Source organism: Lissotriton vulgaris, chromosome 5 (genome assembly GCF_964263255.1).
Source record: "Lissotriton vulgaris chromosome 5, aLisVul1.2, whole genome shotgun sequence".
In the NCBI taxonomy this organism is placed as follows: Eukaryota; Metazoa; Chordata; class Amphibia; order Caudata; family Salamandridae; genus Lissotriton; species Lissotriton vulgaris.
The window spans coordinates 120,750,937-120,770,741 of record NC_141693.1 but is presented as its reverse complement, the minus strand read 5'-3'; positions in this window follow the sequence as shown (position 1 = coordinate 120,770,741).

The window sequence follows — 19,805 nt, the reverse complement described above, 5'->3', positions numbered from 1 at the left end:
GCCCCCACACCCCCCGCTCCCAAATTCCGGGGGAATTCCAAGCCCGGGAAGGGCCAAGCGCTCTGGAAGTACCCTGGCCCTCCGGACCTCGCGGCAAGGGTTCCACCGTTTAATGTTCCCCACAAACCCGCCCCGCAATAGGCACAAATAATTATACAGACTCGCACAAGTATTAAGCAACGGAAAGCTCCCCCCAACCCGCCCCGCAATAGGCACAATTAATTATACAGACGCGCACAATGATACAGCAACCGAAAGCTCCCCCCAACCCGCCCCGCAATAGGCACAATAATTGTACAGACGCGCACAAGAATCCCTCAACCTAATGCCCCCCACAACCCGCCCCGCAATAGGAACAATGAAGGAGGAAACAGACGCGCACCAGGGTTCAGCTATTGAATGAGGGTCACCTGCGGCTCCGTGTCGGGCGGCCTGCACTCCACGTAACAAGCACCTACGAGGACAGTGGGGGGCGGGAGAGGAACGGATGGCGGGAGGGGGCGGGAGAGGACACAGGGGGCGGGAGGGGGGCGGGAAAGGACACGAGAGGAACGGACGGCGGGAGGGGGCGGGAGAGGACACAGGGGGCGGGAGGGGGGCGGGAAAGGACACGAGAGGAACTGACGGCGGGAGGGAGGCGGGAAACGTGGGGACGGCGGGAGGAGGGACACAAGGCAGGACAGCAGCAAGCACGGCCCGGCCGGACCAGACTCGGGGGCGTTCCCGGCGTCGCGTGACGTCGGCAAAAGCCAAAGAATCTCGGGAACGCCCCCGTGTCTGGTCCGGCATTGACGGACGCCTCTCTGTTCCAATGGCTAGCCTCCATTTATGGAGCTAGCCAATGAAGCAGAGAGGCGTGTTCAAGTCACCCATACTAGAAACTACAGATTTCTCTGGAGGAGGAGCCTAACGGCTCCGCCCCCCAGCGAAACCTAAAAAGGAACAGATCATTTGAAAATAAGGGTGGAAAGCAAAAGAAGAACAAATGAGCGAACACGTGGTGAGGACAGAAAAAGGCGTTCGGAGAAACAAAAGAGCAAAAATCTGTTAAGTAAGGTAAAACTCCAACACAACAAAATCCCTCATTTACATGAAAGTGCGCATCGAGACGCGCCACCACAAGCACTTGCTTACTCACCAATTTCCTGTTGAAGGGGGTCCCACGAGGCACGGCACAACACGGGGGTCAGCAACAACGATCTTCAAACTGACGTAAATAATTAATTTACTCTCTTAATTTCTAGGCAGGTAAGTACTTAATCAATAATAACTCAGATCGGAGAAAGAAAACAGAGTCCGTGGTGTTAGAGTTCTTAGGGGTTTTATTCCTCAGAAAGGAATGGTCATGACCAAGATATCGGATTCTGACCACCACAGGGGTGTCAGAAGGGATAGAGGAATAGAGCGCGCTGCAGTTTATTAACAATACATAGCTTATATACTTAATTCACATCATAAGTAATAGTGCAGGAGGCGTAACAGTTGAGAGAAGACAAGATAACAGTATACACGTGGTACTAGTACGTAATCAGAAGGCGTGAACTGGAGGTGTGTGCTAGAAAACGTCACTGATAGATGACGCAAGTGGGTGGCACCAAGGGGTGGTGCTAACAGAAATGTTGCAATGTCAGCAGAAATCGGAAGCTTGGATGCGCGCGCAGCTGCATGACGTGTGATTGACGGGGTGCAGGGGACTTGACATTTACACTGACGGAAAGACGGACGGAAAGAGACAGAAGTCTGGCATGTCAGATCAACTTGTACTTTTATCATATCTGATATCTGATGTTTAGGAACCATATTATCTGGGCGGAAAGGTCTCTAGGGCAGAAGCTATTCTATGCTAACTGTGGATGCGTGTATAAGCGCCTAAGTGTCTGCATGAGAAGCGTAGGGGCACGGGGGCACGGGGCCTTCCATGGGAGCATGGTAACAGAGGCTATGAATTACTTGCACGGAGACGGGTCGGCCCTTTGGCTCTGCAGCTGAGGAGGATGTTTACTGAAACTGGTAGGCAGGAATGCATTCTCGAGGAGCGGGACAGATAACTCGAAGGTTATAGTCAGTCTTGGCAGAAAGCAGGCTGAGCTGAGCGCGAGGGGCCGCGCTGAAAGTAAGTCAGAGTTCACGAGTACAGAGGCAGCCTGGGCAGAGGCTGTCATAGTCAGAAGCCAGAAAAAGAGGCTTCGCTGGCAGAAATTCAGGGCCTACTCTGTCAGAGCAGGAAAACACGTAAAGTACACTACAAAAAGACGTTGGCATAGCATACTTAGAAACGGACTATTTAACCCATTCAGGGTGGGTCTGAAAGAGGACAAGTTAACGTTGGACGCAAATGTATTTGCGTCTTCATAGCTGGCACAGGAGGGAAGTTACATGCACTTTAAGTTGGTACATGGAGTCGGTGGGGTACGCGCTAGGGAACACAACTTGACCATAAAATTTATATTTCCTCATTCCCTCCTTGTTCCCTACGGACCCTTCATGATATATCGATCCTCATGAATCGATCAGTTTGTTCTTGTAACATCATTTGTTCTTCTTTCTTTCTTTTACGTTTTGATAAAAAACTGGAATGTTCAATACAAGAGGTGGCACACAGTCCACAAATCGCTGGCCCACACTGTAGGCACAGGCAGCAACTGAATACTAGGACTAGGCCAATGCCTAGGAAGGATAGGATCTTCCATCCCCAAGCGGTTAACGTTGTCCAGAACCAACCGGACCAAGTCCAGGTGCCTGGATTCTGATGTATCTGATTTGCAATTTTATGGAGACGTGTAATAGCTTGATATACAGATGGTGCATTTTGTGGTATGAAAACACAGCAACTTGACCCGATGACCTTACAAGCTCCGCCTCTATCTGCCAAGATGACGTCAATAACAAGACGATTCTGAAGGACAACAACCCGCATGGCGGACTGCTCTTCTGTTAGGTTACCTAAGGCGGAGGCAGTTTCATTTACTACTGCTTCAAGCGTTCTAGTTAATCTGCGTATTAATTTACTATTCTGAACAGGTCCTAAAAAGAAAAAGAACCCTTTATTAAAATCGGTGTACTGTTCCCATGCCGTTTCTGTGTAGTCGACAAGTGGGATATCTCTTCTGGGTCTATTCTTTACTAGATTGGTATTTCTATGGTAATCAGGGGGAGCTAGGAAAACAGGTGGCAGAAGGAAAGCAATGTAACAGGTACCATCCCAATCTGGAGGTAGACGTATGTATGCGGTATGACCACAAACAAAGTAAGAATGACTGATAGCTTTAAAGGACGATTTTCCATGATCGCTGAATTCGATCACAGTAGTGCATTTACTATGACCTAAGTGTACTGAACCTTTCTTCCTGATACATAATTCGCCAGTAACTGGCAATACTGACATAGTGGGTATAACAGGTGCGGCTTCGGATTCAACAGTAAGAATCATAAGGCTAATTGTATAGTTACCTAATCCATACACTTCATTTTCTAGATCAGTTCCTATTCTAGTGGGGAGTCCCTCCTTATCAGGGTAACAAACGTCGAGCAGGACCAAGTTCAGGTTTCCCCAAACCCAGCCCCCATCGAAAACAGCAATATCAGGATCTAAGGAATTAATTATTTTAAACCATGCACCGCAGGAGCCATTGTGAGTGAACGGGTACGGAAAGAGGGGCAGAGCTCCCTTGTAATTCTGGTAGGGAGGGAGTCGGCCACATATCCAGCAGTCTGTAGCATTGTTAGTTTGATGGGAATGGTGTAACATACTTATGAATGTGTTGTTGCGCAGCGCAAGTCTGTAGGAGAGTTCATGTGGAGGTAACTTGCTAAAAGTGTGTTCAGCAGAGACATTGTAAACAGATTGTTCACGCTTGAAAATAGGGTAGTAGATAGGTAAAAGGATGCTAGCGACAATAATTAAAATACTCAGAATGAACATGATTAATAGTGTCACTATACAGTGACTACGGAGCGATTTACAGTATACATGTTTCTTAATTCGCCTCTCTCTCTCTCTATCTCGATCTAGGGGATACATGTCAGAAACTATTTAACCGATTCACCTAGGGGAGGACTTAAACAATTAAACTGTCTGACTTGCTAGATCGGAGTTTCATGCGATACTCTTCTTGGGGAGTTTTTTCTCGTTCAGATTCTGTAAAGTCTTTTGGCTCAACACAGTCTTTGGTGGGGGTGGACGAGTCTCGGTCAGGTTTCAGTTCAAAAAATTTCTTCACATGACTCGTGTGAACCCACCCCTTTCTCCCTTGGATCTTCACGGCGGTCCTCGTGGTGAGAAGGACGGTCTTCGGCGATTTCCAGCGGGGCTCCAACGGACTCTTTCTATCAAAATTGCGCACTAGGACGAGGTCCCCAGGACGGACGTCATGCGGCTTTACATCAGTGTTGTCAGGGAAGGCTGCGGCAACCTGTGAACGACATGATTGGAGTGCAGACATCAAGGAGGCAAGGTAATCTGTCAACATGTTACAATCAACATCAGTAATCTTTTTCGGAATGGGCGTCCCCCACATATTCGGTGGTCTGCCAAAGACCACCTCGTACGGAGATAGCCCTGATCTCGAATGGGCAACCATTCTCATGTAGAATAGTGCCACTGGCAGGGCGACTATCCAGTCGACCCCTTTTTCCTGACATATTTTGGCAAGGCGGATCTTTAGTGTCTGGTTATGCCTTTCTACAAGGCCTGCGGCTTCGGGATGTCGGACACAATGGAATTTCCACTGGTATCCCAGTAATAAAGAAACTTCTTTCATTAATGCAGATGAGAATGGCTGACCGTTATCTGAGTACACGACACGAGGCAAGCCGTATCGTGGGAAGAATTCACGAACCAGCTGCTTGGCAGTGGTCGGAGCAGTGTAATCTGGGACTGGGTATGCTTCGGTCCAGCGGGACAGAGCACAGACAACTACGAGAACATATTTAAATCCTCGACAACGGTCCATCTGGATATAATCCATCTGGAGGACTTCAAAAGGGTGATCGGGAGGATGAAATCCACCTTGCTCTACAGGGACGCTTTTACCTGGATTGAACTGACAACAGATCATGCAAGTACGCACTTTCTGTTTCGCTGCTGCTCGTAAGTGTTTATTATTCCAAAGATTTTGTAAACTGTCTAACATTGCTTTCTCTCCTAGGTGTGCTGGGCTATGTGCTGTATTTATCATGACTTGAACCATAGAGTCAGGGAGAAACCATGTAGATTTTCCCTTCGTCATCCAACCTTGATCTGTCTGGATCCCTCCTAGTTCAATCCATTTCTTTATTTCTTCTGGAGTAGCATGTCTGAATATCAATAACATCTAGTGCGGGATCCCTGACTGTCATACAATGTGTCGGTCCTATTGTCTTTGTCGTATCAATTGTCTGAGTGTTAGTCACTGCTGTATGTTTTGCTGTCTGATCTGCCAGGTCGTTACCCTGGGAAACAGAATCTGTGACTTTAGTATGTGCTTTACACTTCATGACGGATATGCCTGAAGGCAGATGTATTGCTTCTAACAGTGCTTGAATGAGGGGACCATGTTGGATCTTGGTACCGTGAGAGGTCAGGAAACCTCGTTCTTGCCATAGCATGCCGAAGTCGTGCACAACTCCGAACGCATAACGGGAATCAGTGTATATGTTGACATTTCTGTTTTTGGCTAGAATACAGGCTCGGGTCAGAGCAATGAGCTCTGCCGCTTGAGCAGACAGTGTATCAATACGATGTGTTTCTTTAACTTCAGTTTCAGTGGTCACGGCATATGCGGCCACTAATTCTCCTGTACTTGTTCTCATACATGAACCATCCACATAAAGTGTCAGGTCTGGATTTGTCAATGGAACATCTGTTAAGTCTCGTCGGGGCTTTGTTACTGCATTAATGATCTCTATGCAATCATGCGGAGCTGGATCTGTCATAATGGTAGGTAACAGTGTTGCTGGGTTCAGGATACTGCAGCGTCTGATTTCTATGTGTGGCTGGAAAAGTGTCAATTCGTAACCTGTCAGTCGTGCTATAGTCAAGTGTTGAGTCTGGGTTCTGTTTAACAGAACCTCTACAGAGTGTGGTACTTGTACTGTTAACTGATGTCCTAAAACAATTGAGTCGCTCTGTCTGATTGCTAACGCTGTTGCTGCTACTGACTTTAAGCACGCAGGGAGTGCCTGGGCTACCGAGTCCAATGTACTTGAAAAATAAGCGCAAGGCTTATGTGAACCTGCTTGATCTTGAGTGAGGACAGACAATGCTGTGCCGTCACGTTCTGTAACAAAAAGTGTAAACGGTTTGCTGTAACATGGTGTTGCTAAAACTGGTGCTTGGCATAATGCTTTCTTTAATTCCTCAAAGGCTTGTGTGTGTTCCTGAGTCCAAGGGAGGGCAGGCGAAGTTGCTGCCTCCTGCGTCGTTAACTGAATGAGTGGTTTAGCTAGAAATGCATATTGAGGAATCCATTGTCTGCAGTATGAGGTGAGGCCTATAAAGGCCCGTACTTCCTTTTGTGTCTGGGGTCGTGGCATGTTTACAATTAACTGAATGCGATCGGGAGTGAGCTGTCTCCCCACTTTGGACAGCAAGTGACCCAAGTACACAACTTGCTGAACACAGAATTGGAGCTTCGAAGGAGACACCTTGTGTCCCTTGTCGGCCAGGAAATGTAAAACTGTCAGTGATGCTTGTTCACATTCGGGCTCACTTCGTGCGGTGATCAGTAGATCATCGACGTATTGCAGTAAAGCGGTGTTAACTGGCATTTGAATACAATCTAGTTGTCTTTTCAGTGCTTGACTATAGATGCTGGGGCTTTCTGTGAATCCTTGAGGTGCGCGGGAAAATTTGAAACTTCGTCCATTTAAACTGAATCCGAAGAGATATTGGCTCTCCGGATCAATAGGTACACTGAAGAAAGCGTTCTTGAGATCAATTACAGTAAAGAACGTTGCTTCTGAATCAATAGCAGTCAATAGGGAAGAGATATCGGGGACCACAGGGTACTGTGGTACAATGCATTTGTTCAATTCTCGAAGGTCAATCACCAGACGATATACTGGCGGTGCATTGGGGTCAGTACGTTTAAGAATTGGGATGATCGGTGAATTACAGATATTGGAGTCGGTCTCTACGACCACTCCCTGGGCAATAAGCTCTTCAATGATTTTCAGTAAAGCCACTACAGCATCGGGTGGTAACTTGTATTGTCTGATTCTGGGTAGAACAACTCCTGTCTTGAGTGAAACACGGTATGGTGTGATATGCATACAACCTACGTCAGCTGGGCCTGTTGCCCATAGGTGATCTGGTAAATTTTTTAATCTGACATCAAATTCTCGTAAAACATAATGACCCTTGAAATCCCGTAGAAAGAGTCTGACTCCCTCCGGAGAACAGCATATTATAGCTCCTAGAGCCTTCAGTGTTTTAATTCCTAACAGATTTTCTGGGCATGAGTTCGTAAGTAGCAAATCTGTAACTCGTGATAATGGACCCACAGCCAAGGGTACTGGTTCCGATACTTCATTTACAATAGGCTGTCCTGAAAAACCAAGGGAAACATTCTGTGAGCCTGAGAGGGGTGCCCCTGGGACTTCATTATGACTGATTGTAGTGCGACTTGCCCCTGTGTCAATTAAAAACTTTCTGTCTTTTCCCAACACGTGACTGTGTACATAAGGACCTTCTTGATCTACAGGAATTTCAATAAGAGGCAAACCACCTTCCCTCTCTAGGCTGTTTCATGTATATCGGGGGTAATCTGGATATGCAGATTGGGCATACTGGTACATCTGTTGCGAAACTTGCTGAGTCGCGGCAATGGGCTGTGGTCCTGCTACTGTCTGTGCTGTATGAGATGGAGCATGCATAGGCTGTGTATTCTGCATTGGCTGTACATTTTGTGAGGTCTGTTGCTGGACCTGATCGTGTCTAGGCGGATGCGGTCTTTCTTTAGTTTTACCTGTTGAAATGTTATGTTTCAGGACTGGGCATTCATGTACGTAATGACCTGGCTGTTTACAATAATTACATGTCCCTTTAACGGGAGCTGTAGTGTGACTTGTCTGGGTACCACCTTTTCTCGGGCCGTCGGCTGGGACCGTCTGAGCTACTAACATTTTCATCTTGGTGTCTTTCATACGTTTCTGTTCCTGATCTTGTTCTTCTCTAATTCTGTTCTGATGATATTGTAACATTTGTAACATCTGGGATGGCGTATTTGCCTGCCAGGTACTTTCAACTTTGTACACTCTATTTTTAACTAATGGTAAGGAGTTCTCGACTAGTTTTGATACAAAAAGGTGTGGATATGATTCGCTGCTTGGTTGTAGGCCACTATTTATAATGAAACATTTCTCGAATCTTGAATAGAAGTCACTAGTATCTTCATCATGTTTCTGTTTACAGGACGAGATGGCGTCCCAATCTTCCTTTCTAGTTGTCAATAATCTTGGCAAAACCTGTACTATTAATCCGGGTAATGCTTTAGTCTTGTCCCCAAGGCCTACCCCGGGGACCCGTTTACTTTCTTCGTCTTCTATTTCTGCCCATGCAATCTTTGTGTCCCCCACCTCCCATTCTTTTTCCTTTAATTTCTCGTAAATGCCCGTGGGCAACAGTACCTTTAACATTTTCATAATATCATCATACGTGTAATCCCCCATTAACAACATGTCTTTAAGCTCTCTGTGAAAACCTGCAGGATCTTTATCATGACACGGAACTAGTTTCTTCATTTCTAACAGTTCTAACTTAGTCAGTGGCGTATGTACATATACTCGTTTCAAGATGTGATCCGTACCCATAACTGGGTGTACTTCTCGTAAGGGGTTCTGACTTTCAATGCCACTTCCGCATTGCATGTGGTACATTTTCCTTTCTGGAGGCGGGGCGGGAACATATTCGGAGCTTATGAAGGTGTTATATCTATGTCGTTGTTCTAGAATTATTTGTATTAACTTGGTACTGAAACCTCTCCATCTATCCATGAGTAGTGCTTCTAATGTTTCGTGTAAGGGACCTGGATCGGAATGTTTATTTCTGTATTTCGTGAGGAGGTGCTGAATCATGTATACACCTGCTAATTTCTGTTCCTCTGGGGAAAGATTTAGAAACGTCTGTGCTAAGGTATCATCATTATATATGTCTGGATTTTCAGCCCATAATATGGCTGACCGGGCTAGTTCTTGTTCATCCATTGAATTGAGTACATGGTACCCCATTCTTTCTCGTAATCTTTTATCAGTCTCCTGGAACTGGTGTTCAGAAGAATTCGGGTTTGTTAAAGCAGAGAGAAAAACTCTCTTGTTTTCCGGACGGATGCCCTTCCTAAGGTAAGTTCCCTTACCTACATACGCTATAGTATCTGTAGTTTGTTCTGGTTCTTCGGGTTCTTCTTCCTCCTCGGAGGAAGCTTTTTCTTTCTGGTGTGCTGTTATCACTGCTTTTCTAATTTTCTTGTACATACTGGCTATGCAAGCCCCCTTATCATGTTTTCCTTCGGCTATATTTTGACCCCACTTGTTTAGTGCATCTAATTCACTTTGATCTGTTCCAGGCCTGTCTCGTTCTCTTATTAGGCAATTTATGAAAAATCGTAGTATTTGTGCTTGAATGTCAACTTTCTGTTTCTCCATGGCATCCTTGATACTGTCAGGGTCTTTCCCTGTCTGAACAAACTCATATATTCTATCTAGACGGTCCTTCATCCCTACATAGCATAGCAAGATATCAGTAGCAGATCTTAACCGTAGTGATGCCAATATCATTAGATCGTTTTTACCGGGTACTGGATCATATCTGCAAACGGTAAGGTTTTCTTTAAATGCGTCAAGTCGGGGTGACCTGAACGTGAGAGGACTCTGCATATCCCTGAGATTGAATCTGTGTGTTAATGGCGGGGTCCGTAGACCCGCGGTCGTACCTCCTGAGGCGGACGCTTGAGCATTATCTCCTTGCGGAGTCTGGATCTGAACTTGAATTTGTCGTTTAGTAAGATCAGGTAGAAGTGGTTTCGGTAGGTCAGTTTTGAGTGCGGGAAGTGGCGGAGCTGGCGGAACGGGGGAGGTCTGTCGCGGTACTGGTGGGACATGATCCGGGGGCGGGGTGCCATCCCCGTCCCTGTCATTAGGCAAGGCACGAACAGGCAGATTGGTGTAAGCCGGTGCTACATCCTCTAGATAAGAATTTAGGAATATGTCTTTAGTAGTCTTATGCATTACTTTAGTTGGAACTAATGGTGGCGGTAAGTTTTTCGGTATTTCTGATAGGGCCTCAGGTGAACCCTCGGCCGCGAGATACATACCATTTACGAGATTGTTTCGGGCACGGTCTATTTGTTCTGTTTTTACTCGGATCCCTTCAGTAACTAACTCGTTTTCTTGGGCTTTTTCTGATTCTTTAAGTCTGTCTTCTCTACGGAGTGCTTTCTCAGCACGCTTATGTGATTCCTTACGCCAAAATTCTATGGCGTCTTTCTGAGATTGTCTAGCTTTCTTTTTCCATAATACTTCTTCTACCTTCATGATGCACTCGGCATCCCATGTTCCGGTAGTGGGCCATCTGTGTCTTTCGTCTAGGTGCTTGGTGTAATCGGCCCATAAGTCCAGATACAATATGGCATCTATGCCATGTTTATGATACAGAAAGTTACCTGGAGTGTCCCTAGGGGGAATAGGGATTTCTTCCTCCAGTATCCCTTTCCTAGTTCCTATCTGCTTTAACTTGCTGAAAAACGGCATCTTGTTTACTTATTACTGAATGCTCGATCCTTACTCCTTAAATACTGGTTACAGCTAGGTTATACAAGAAACACAATAATGCACATTAAAACGGTCACATTCATACCACGGCATTAATCACATGAAAAGACATTTGAGACATAGATGACCACCCTCTATACTGGATGTACTGCTCAACAGTACAGATACACTGTTGTAACAGTGCAGAAATTCAGAATACTAGATATACTGCTAAACAGTATAGATACACTGCCTAAAAACAGTGCAGACCGGACTTGTGTACCCAAACCCGTCTAGATACGTCCCAGCAATGGTACTCACCGGGAAGCACGGAAACAGAAGGCCTCGGAAAACTCGACTGGACTCGACTCGGTACTTCGGAAAACTTCGGAAAACTTCGGAAAACTGGTGGGCCTCTTGACACCTCGGACCTTGCTTCTTTCGGCTAGGCTCTGGTCGGGATCCTCCGCACTCCTCACCGCCTCGTCTGGGCACTGATCGCAGTCTTCGTCACCTCCTTGGGTCAGAGGGAGATGCAGGAAATCCTGCCGGTACGCGTTTGTTCCATCTAACTGATGGCAGGGGACAGAGCTTGCAATGCGCCAACCGGCGCGTGAGGTGGGGGAGGGGTCCCTGTTCGGGCGCCAAAATGACGTAAATAATTAATTTACTCTCTTAATTTCTAGGCAGGTAAGTACTTAATCAATAATAACTCAGATCGGAGAAAGAAAACAGAGTCCGTGGTGTTAGAGTTCTTAGGGGTTTTATTCCTCAGAAAGGAATGGTCATGACCAAGATATCGGATTCTGACCACCACAGGGGTGTCAGAAGGGATAGAGGAATAGAGCGCGCTGCAGTTTATTAACAATACATAGCTTATATACTTAATTCACATCATAAGTAATAGTGCAGGAGGCGTAACAGTTGAGAGAAGACAAGATAACAGTATACACGTGGTACTAGTACGTAATCAGAAGGCGTGAACTGGAGGTGTGTGCTAGAAAACGTCACTGATAGATGACGCAAGTGGGTGGCACCAAGGGGTGGTGCTAACAGAAATGTTGCAATGTCAGCAGAAATCGGAAGCTTGGATGCGCGCGCAGCTGCATGACGTGTGATTGACGGGGTGCAGGGGACTTGACATTTACACTGACGGAAAGACGGACGGAAAGAGACAGAAGTCTGGCATGTCAGATCAACTTGTACTTTTATCATATCTGATATCTGATGTTTAGGAACCATATTATCTGGGCGGAAAGGTCTCTAGGGCAGAAGCTATTCTATGCTAACTGTGGATGCGTGTATAAGCGCCTAAGTGTCTGCATGAGAAGCGTAGGGGCACGGGGGCACGGGGCCTTCCATGGGAGCATGGTAACAGAGGCTATGAATTACTTGCACGGAGACGGGTCGGCCCTTTGGCTCTGCAGCTGAGGAGGATGTTTACTGAAACTGGTAGGCAGGAATGCATTCTCGAGGAGCGGGACAGATAACTCGAAGGTTATAGTCAGTCTTGGCAGAAAGCAGGCTGAGCTGAGCGCGAGGGGCCGCGCTGAAAGTAAGTCAGAGTTCACGAGTACAGAGGCAGCCTGGGCAGAGGCTGTCATAGTCAGAAGCCAGAAAAAGAGGCTTCGCTGGCAGAAATTCAGGGCCTACTCTGTCAGAGCAGGAAAACACGTAAAGTACACTACAAAAAGACGTTGGCATAGCATACTTAGAAACGGACTATTTAACCCATTCAGGTTGGGTCTGAAAGAGGACAAGTTAACGTTGGACGCAAATGTATTTGCGTCTTCATAGCTGGCACAGGAGGGAAGTTACATGCACTTTAAGTTGGTACATGGAGTCGGTGGGGTACGCGCTAGGGAACACAACTTGACCATAAAATTTATATTTCCTCAAAACACTCCAAACTTGCTACAGAAGTAATGCAGAGACCACGCATCTTAAGTACGGCATGCGTACATACGCACCTATGCCTATGGCGGCAGCGCGCTCATGGGCAAAACCGATCTGAAGGTGGAATGTTAACTCCCCTGCATGTTGGGCTGTGGCTGCAATTCATATGACCCACATCCTGCATGGCGGCGCGGCACCCCTGGCTGCTCATCACGGCGCACCGGGGTGCCGCGGCGCACACTTTGGGAACCACAGGCCTAGATAATAGTTTGCACAGGATCACACGGTTTGTTAAAGTGGACGAATTAGGATCTGAGGCAATGCAGTCTTGCACAGAAGTCGACCACTTTTCAGCTGAAATACAACTGTCTGTCAACTGTCTCTGCAATCGCAGACTGGCATCTCTGCCAATGCCTGACAATACCAGACAGTACGTGTGTGAAAAGAACGATTTTGAAGAAAATCCTGTTAATATAGTGCTTAGACAGACGCATCTGTGCGGTACAGACCATACACAGATGCAAGAGGTCACTTACAAGCTTCCTGGGGTAAATTTTGGGGTGAGGGGAAGCAGTGCACCATGACTCAGAGATGTAAGTATGTATAGAAAGATCAACAGGTGGCAGGAACGGCTGAAGAGCACACAGTAGGACAGCACGATGCGCCGGGAAAGGATGCCTGGCGGAGTGAAATAAGTGTAGTTTTAAAGAGATGGTCTCCTCAGTGGTGTCCAGACTGTCAGTCAGTGCACAAATACGCACCCAGGAAGGACGCCGGAGCTCGCACAATTAAATTTTAGATCACTTACAAGCCTGCACAACAAATATTGATTTAGTCCCAGTAAAAAAGGACAACAAAATTAACTTTTCCAGTTAGTTTCAAAACACGACCAATAAAATGTTCATTAAACGCAGACTTACACAAAAGGGCTAAAAACAGAAAGTAGCCCAGCTCTGTCATGGCGCCCATTCGGTACAATCCGCTCGTTTTCCGTAGAAAAGGCTGAGTTTGCAATAAGTGAGCACAAGCGGCCTGGTAGTGATTTTACCTTTTTTGGGATGGTTGTGTTAATCAGCCCGGGTCCTCACAGGCAGCATCCCTTCAGCATCCCGGACAAGGTGCAGGCAGACAGGGGGACTCGCATGCCCCCAGCACTCCTTCCACGAACTTTCCTCCAGTCCCGAGGGGTGGAGGCAGGTGATAGAGAGGGGGAGCCGCTGTCCCGCCCTGGGAGGTCCATGAGAGTTGAAATCCAGTGCCGCCCTGTAAATCATGTCTTGTGAGCCCCCGTGGTGGGAGTCCGGGGTCTTCCTCCATGTGCTGCGGGGGGAGCCGCGGCTGATGCCGGGGTGCTGTGTGGGAGCGGGGGTACCCCTCACCGCCGGACCGCCCTCCTCTCAGCAGCTCTGGCTGGGTCTAGCCGTGCATGAGCCTGGGTACAGTACCGCCGGCCAACAATAAGGCTACTAATAATCAAATAACCAAACTCATTTTTTTTATTCCGCTGCACACCAAACTCCCAGCTCTGGTCTGGGGTACGGTTAATCAATCACCATAAAATAATTAAATGGAGTATTATTAACAGTGACACGAATACAGACTCTACGTGGCTCACGCCAGGAACCGGTTTGTGGTATTGCTTGACTCAGCGGATTTACACCAACGTGGTAGTTCACCTGCCAAAGGTGTGTCAGTTTTTTTCACAAATACAGAGGAGGAACTACAGCCGTCACTTGACGGTGATCCCATCACACTGAACTCCACTCTTCCTATGCTAATGAGGGTGAGTACCACCTTGAACCCAAGCAGCCTATTTGTAACCACATTTTTTTTAAAAAATTGAGCCCCCTACTTGCCCCCCCACCCCCTGGAGTGTCTCCTCCCCTCCTGTTTGTGGTCCCCTTGCACAGTGATGCAGGGGGGGACCAAGACGAAGAATGACACTGAGTGAGATTACTACTCAGCAATTGAAGCATTGCCACCTCCGCGTCATAATCCTTATGTAAATGAGAATGGCTGAAGCAAGATATGGACCAATCCTTTTAAGAACTCACTGACAGCTGACTTGCTTCCCTGGGAAATGGATCCAAAAACAGAACAATCCCACGAGTGGTGTGTGCGCGCCACAGCAAGACATGTGCTTTCAATTATCGAGCCCGTGTCTGGGCACGATAATTTAAAACCTCTTGGCCTTTGGTGCGTGTAATAGACACCAATAGGCCATGGGCGGAGCAATGCGCCCACCTTTGGCCTATTGCGTGCAGTCTTTTATAAAAAGACACACGCAAAGGCCAATCGCGTCGCACAAAAGGAAAAGCACACGCACAAGCGTTTGCGATTCCTAGGTCAGTGCTGAAACCCCGTTTTTCAGCTACTAAATGTCTCGTGCTGCGTGTGCACTGCTGCGCACTGCACCGCTAGGCGCGAGACCTAAAAAGGACTCTTTGCGTACTGTTCACCGTAAGGATTATGGGCCCGATGTAGGTAGGGCTTTACCGATCGGTATTGGCCGAAAATACCGATTTTTGGCCCTTACCGATCGGCAAACAGCCAGCGAGATGTAGGGAACCAAAAACAGAACGAATCGGATAGAAAACCGAATCGGAATGAGTACCGAATGGGAAAGAATCCGATACGTACATACCGAAAATCGGATATGTAACGAATCGGAAAAACACCGAATCGGTTACAAAGACCGAATCGGTCCTTGTACCGATTCGTTAGTGACACCGAATCGGAAAATCACCGAATCGGTCCTTGTACCGATTCGTTAGTGACACCGAATCGGAAAATCACCGAATCGGTCCTTGTACCGATTCGTTAGTGACACCGAATCGGAAAATCACCGAATCGGTCCTTGTACCGATTCGTTAGTGACACCGAATCGGAAAATCACCGATTCGGTCCATGTACCGAATCGGAAAAAATACCGAATCGGACATGAGCCGAATCGGAAAACATGCCGAATCGTATGAATCTCCGATCGGGAAATTCCCCGATTCCGACAGTTGGGGAGATGTAGGGAGGCACAGAAACACCGAAATCGGCTCAAAATCGGTAGAATTCACTCGGTATTTACCATGGATTGCAATCAGGTGGTAACCAACTCCAACCCATATAAACAGTCCCAAAATGCATTGCAACTTGCAGGATGGCAGCTTTCTATGTCATTGCGAGGCGGCTACGGCTACAGCAGGAAGGACAGAGGGAATGGCTAAGAAATGAACAGGTCTACAGACAGAGGATAACCCTGTTCATGCTCACTGAGGCTGAGATCCTACAGAGATACAGGCTGGACTCTGACACCATACTTGAGCTCATCAGGGACCTTAAGCCATACTTGGACCACCACACCCCAAGGGCACACGCCATCCCTGCGCACATCCAGGTGCTATGCAGCCTACACCTGGTAGCGTCTGGCAGCTATCAAAGTGGAGTAGCAGCAGCAGGAGGGGTGAGCCAGAGCAGCCTGTCAAGGTTCTTCCACATATTCCTTGACGCCATGATAGACAGGATGGACCAATACATCTCATTCCCTGCAACCCACGCAGAACTGCTACAAACCAAAGCGGACTTCTACCAGATGGCACACTTTCCCCAAATCATCGGTTGCATAGATGGCACGCATATTCCGATTTGCCCACCAGCGGACACCGAATACATATACCGCAATCGGAAATCTACACACACCATCAACGTGCAGGTGATCTGCAATGCCAAGTGCACCATCACAGACCTGGTAGCAAAATTTCCAGGAAGTACCCATGACTCCTATATATTCCAACAGAGCGGCATATATGCACGGCTGATGGCTGGCGATTTTGGAGAAGGATACCTCCTAGGTGAGCCACATCATCAGACCCCCATAACACATAGTAGGTAGGTGTAATACATGTATGCATGTGTCTAATGTGACCCCTTTCTCTTCCAGGCGACAGTGCATATGCCCTCCGCTCATTCATACTCACCCCCTACCTCAACCCCTCCACACCCAGCCAAAGGAGGTATAACCGGGCCCACATACGCACCAGGAATGTTGTTGAACGGACCTTTGGCATCTGGAAAAGTAGATTCAGATGCCTGCACAAGAGTGGAGGTGCAAGGCAGTATACCCCCATCACCTGCTGCAAGATCATAGCTGTATGTGCAATGTTACACAACCTTGCGGTCAAGAAGGGCACTGAGGTGGAGTTGTCTGACTACGAGGACTATGACGACGACGAAGCTGTGCCACTGACACAGCCAGCTGGGGTGTGTACGCCATGTGATGGCAGATACAGACGTGAGGAGATCACTGAGAACTATTTCTGACTGAGTACAGATGCAAAGACAGCTAAATGTTGCTTGGAAAAAAAAAGTTTTAATAATGATGCACCACAGTTACAGCACTGATGTGCATCAAATAATGGAGATTGTTAACTCAAATAAAGTCCAGGGTTCTGGTTTGCCCATCCCCCCTTGCCAGCCTATTTTTTGGCCCGCTTTCCAGACCCACTGGGGTGTCCCTCGGCCCCCTCCGAATGGCCAGCAGCATCAGCGGATCGCCTGGTGCTCCTCCTTGGCTCTGATGCAGCGCTGGCCGGGCTGCTGCGGCTGCTGCTGTCTCCAGCATCACCCAGGTCCAGGGCAGGATTGGAGGCGGCGTTTGATATTAACATGGCCTCCATGGCCGTGGTGATCCTGGCCATCCCCCTAGTCAGCTCAGCTGTATGCTGACTTTGCACCGATTCCTGATTTGAGCTGCGATGGCACAGCTGTGCGGTCGCCGCTGCAAGGCGGGCCATGGCCCGGTTGAGCACCCGGGCATCCCTCCTGCGCGCAACCTCATGCTCCTCCTGCCTGGCAGAGGAGTGGGTGATGGCAGTGGTCAGCCTGCCCAACCCTGCTGCCACCTCCTTGTTGCTGTCCACAACAGCCTGGAAACCCTTCACCAACTCCCCCATCTGCAGGTTGTGCTGCAGGAGCTGGCGTTGGCAGGCCATGGTGGATCTGGCCTGTTGGCGCTGGATTTTGACCATCTGGCCCTCCAGGCCCAGGAACACACTGCCCTCCCGTGGTGGTGCAGCAGTGGTGGTGGTGGTGGTGGCACGGCGTCTGGCACTGCTGCCTCCGGCCTGCTGAGTGGGCAGGGGTGCCACTGGTGGGGGTGTGGTGCTGGCCGGTCCCGGAGCCCCTGCTCCCAGGACAGGTAGGACGGGTGGCAAGGCCACGGTTGTGGCAGGTGCTGGTGTTGGCGGAATGGTCTGCCTTGTAGGGGAGTTTTCAGGTGAAAATTGCAAGGGGGGTGTGCTGGCCAGTACTGGGGAGTGCACTGCTTGGTAATCAATCACCAGGACTCCCTCCATTCCAAGCCCTGGGGTGTCTCCTTCCTCATCCTCATCCTCCTCCTCCTGGGCAGCCTGGCTGGTGCTCGGCCCTGCGACTGCAGTGCCTGATGTTGCTGCTCCCTCTGCTGTCACAGTGTTGCCGCCTGATGGTGCCCCTAGGTACAAAGAAGCATTTGTAAACTGAGTGCCGATGTATTACAGTCAGTACAATTATGGCATTCCACATGTCCTTGCATCTCCTTACACCGTGTCACTCTGTTTCCTGTCTTGTGATTCTGCACTGACATATTTGGCTAACTTCTGCTGACTACATGTACCATGATGCTTGTCTCTTGTATGTTGGTGACAGTACAGTGCTGGTGTTTGCCTATGCATTGTGTCTAATGGGGAGGTGTCTAGTAGGGTGTGTCATGATGCGCATGCTTCTTACCTTTAGCTGTGGCTCTCGCAGTGCTGTCCAGGGTCCCGATCCCTACGATGCTCTCCCTCTCGATGGTGCTGGAGACAATTTCCTCCAGCTCGGTGAGGGGTGGCGCCGGGTTCTTGCCTCCTCCGGTGAGATCAGCCTGCCTTTGAAGGTCAGCAAGCTTCCTCTTGGTGAGGCTGCGGAGGTCGTAAAACCTTTTCTTGAGTTCCTCAATGGACCTGGGGGTGACACCAGCAGCATTGACCTTCTGGGCGATGTCGGCCCACAATCTCCTCTTGGTGCTGTCTGGCACGTTGAGGGACAGCTTGCCAAAGAGCTGGCGGTGCACCCTCACCACCTCCTCAACCAGCACCTGAAGTTCGGTGGTGGTGAACTTGGGCTTCCTCTTTTGGGAGGACTTCTGGCTTCCTGCCTGATCTGCCATTCTCTCCTGCTCAGTTTGCAACCTCCTTCTCCCACTGCTGCTAACTGTGTGTTGGGCTCAGGCAGGCTTTCCAGAAACTTCTAGAAACTTCTTAATTGGCTGCACCTGCCAGGGTTGCCACTCCCTGTTTGGGTGGGGGAGGGGGAGCCACCTCATTGGCTGAATCGCCTATTGCAGAGTCGGCTTTTACCGAATCGGTAATATCCGATTCGGTAAAATCCGATTCGGTATTATCCGATTCGGTAAAAGCCGAATCGGTTCATGCAATGCATTCCTATGGGCTTTTTCGCCATGGGTCTATGATTGCCGAATCGGTTTTTACCGATTCGGCTTTTACCGAATCGGTATTCGCCGAATCGGAAATATCCGATTCGGTGGTAGCCGATTTGGTGTTTTCCGATTCGTTGTTGGCCGATTCGGTAATTTCCGATTCGGACCGAGCTGAATCGGAACGTACCGAATCTCATTACCGATGCCGACCGAATCGGTTTTCATTCGGTATTTTTTTCCTACATCTCGTTTTCCGATTTCAGAATACCGATTCGGCCCGCCTCGGTATTTTGAAATCGGAAAATCGCGTTTACCTACATCGGGCCCAAAGTGCTGCCCAATCCAGTTGGCAGTCCAGTGTATGTCACTACTGATGTAGTGAATATAGAGGTTAGGTCAGTTTCAACATCACAAACGCCGTACATACCCAGCACTCAAGAGACTATTTGATGCATTCATGGTAGACTAAAAGCAATAGAGTGTACCATTCCGACTTGCACACCTCTGATCACCCACCGACTCAATTTGAAGAATTGAGGGTGCCACTGATGCCCCGCAATCTTGTGGCACCATACAGCGCCTTGAGTCAGATAGGTGTATTTCCAAGGAAACTAATACTGTAACATTTGTCCCTCAAGCTAATTCTGCTAGTCTTCCTGTGCTGTCTTTCTGACTCTGGAGCAGCCCTAAATGGCTCTTCAACTGACACCTCAAGTAACTCCTTTTGTTATTGTTT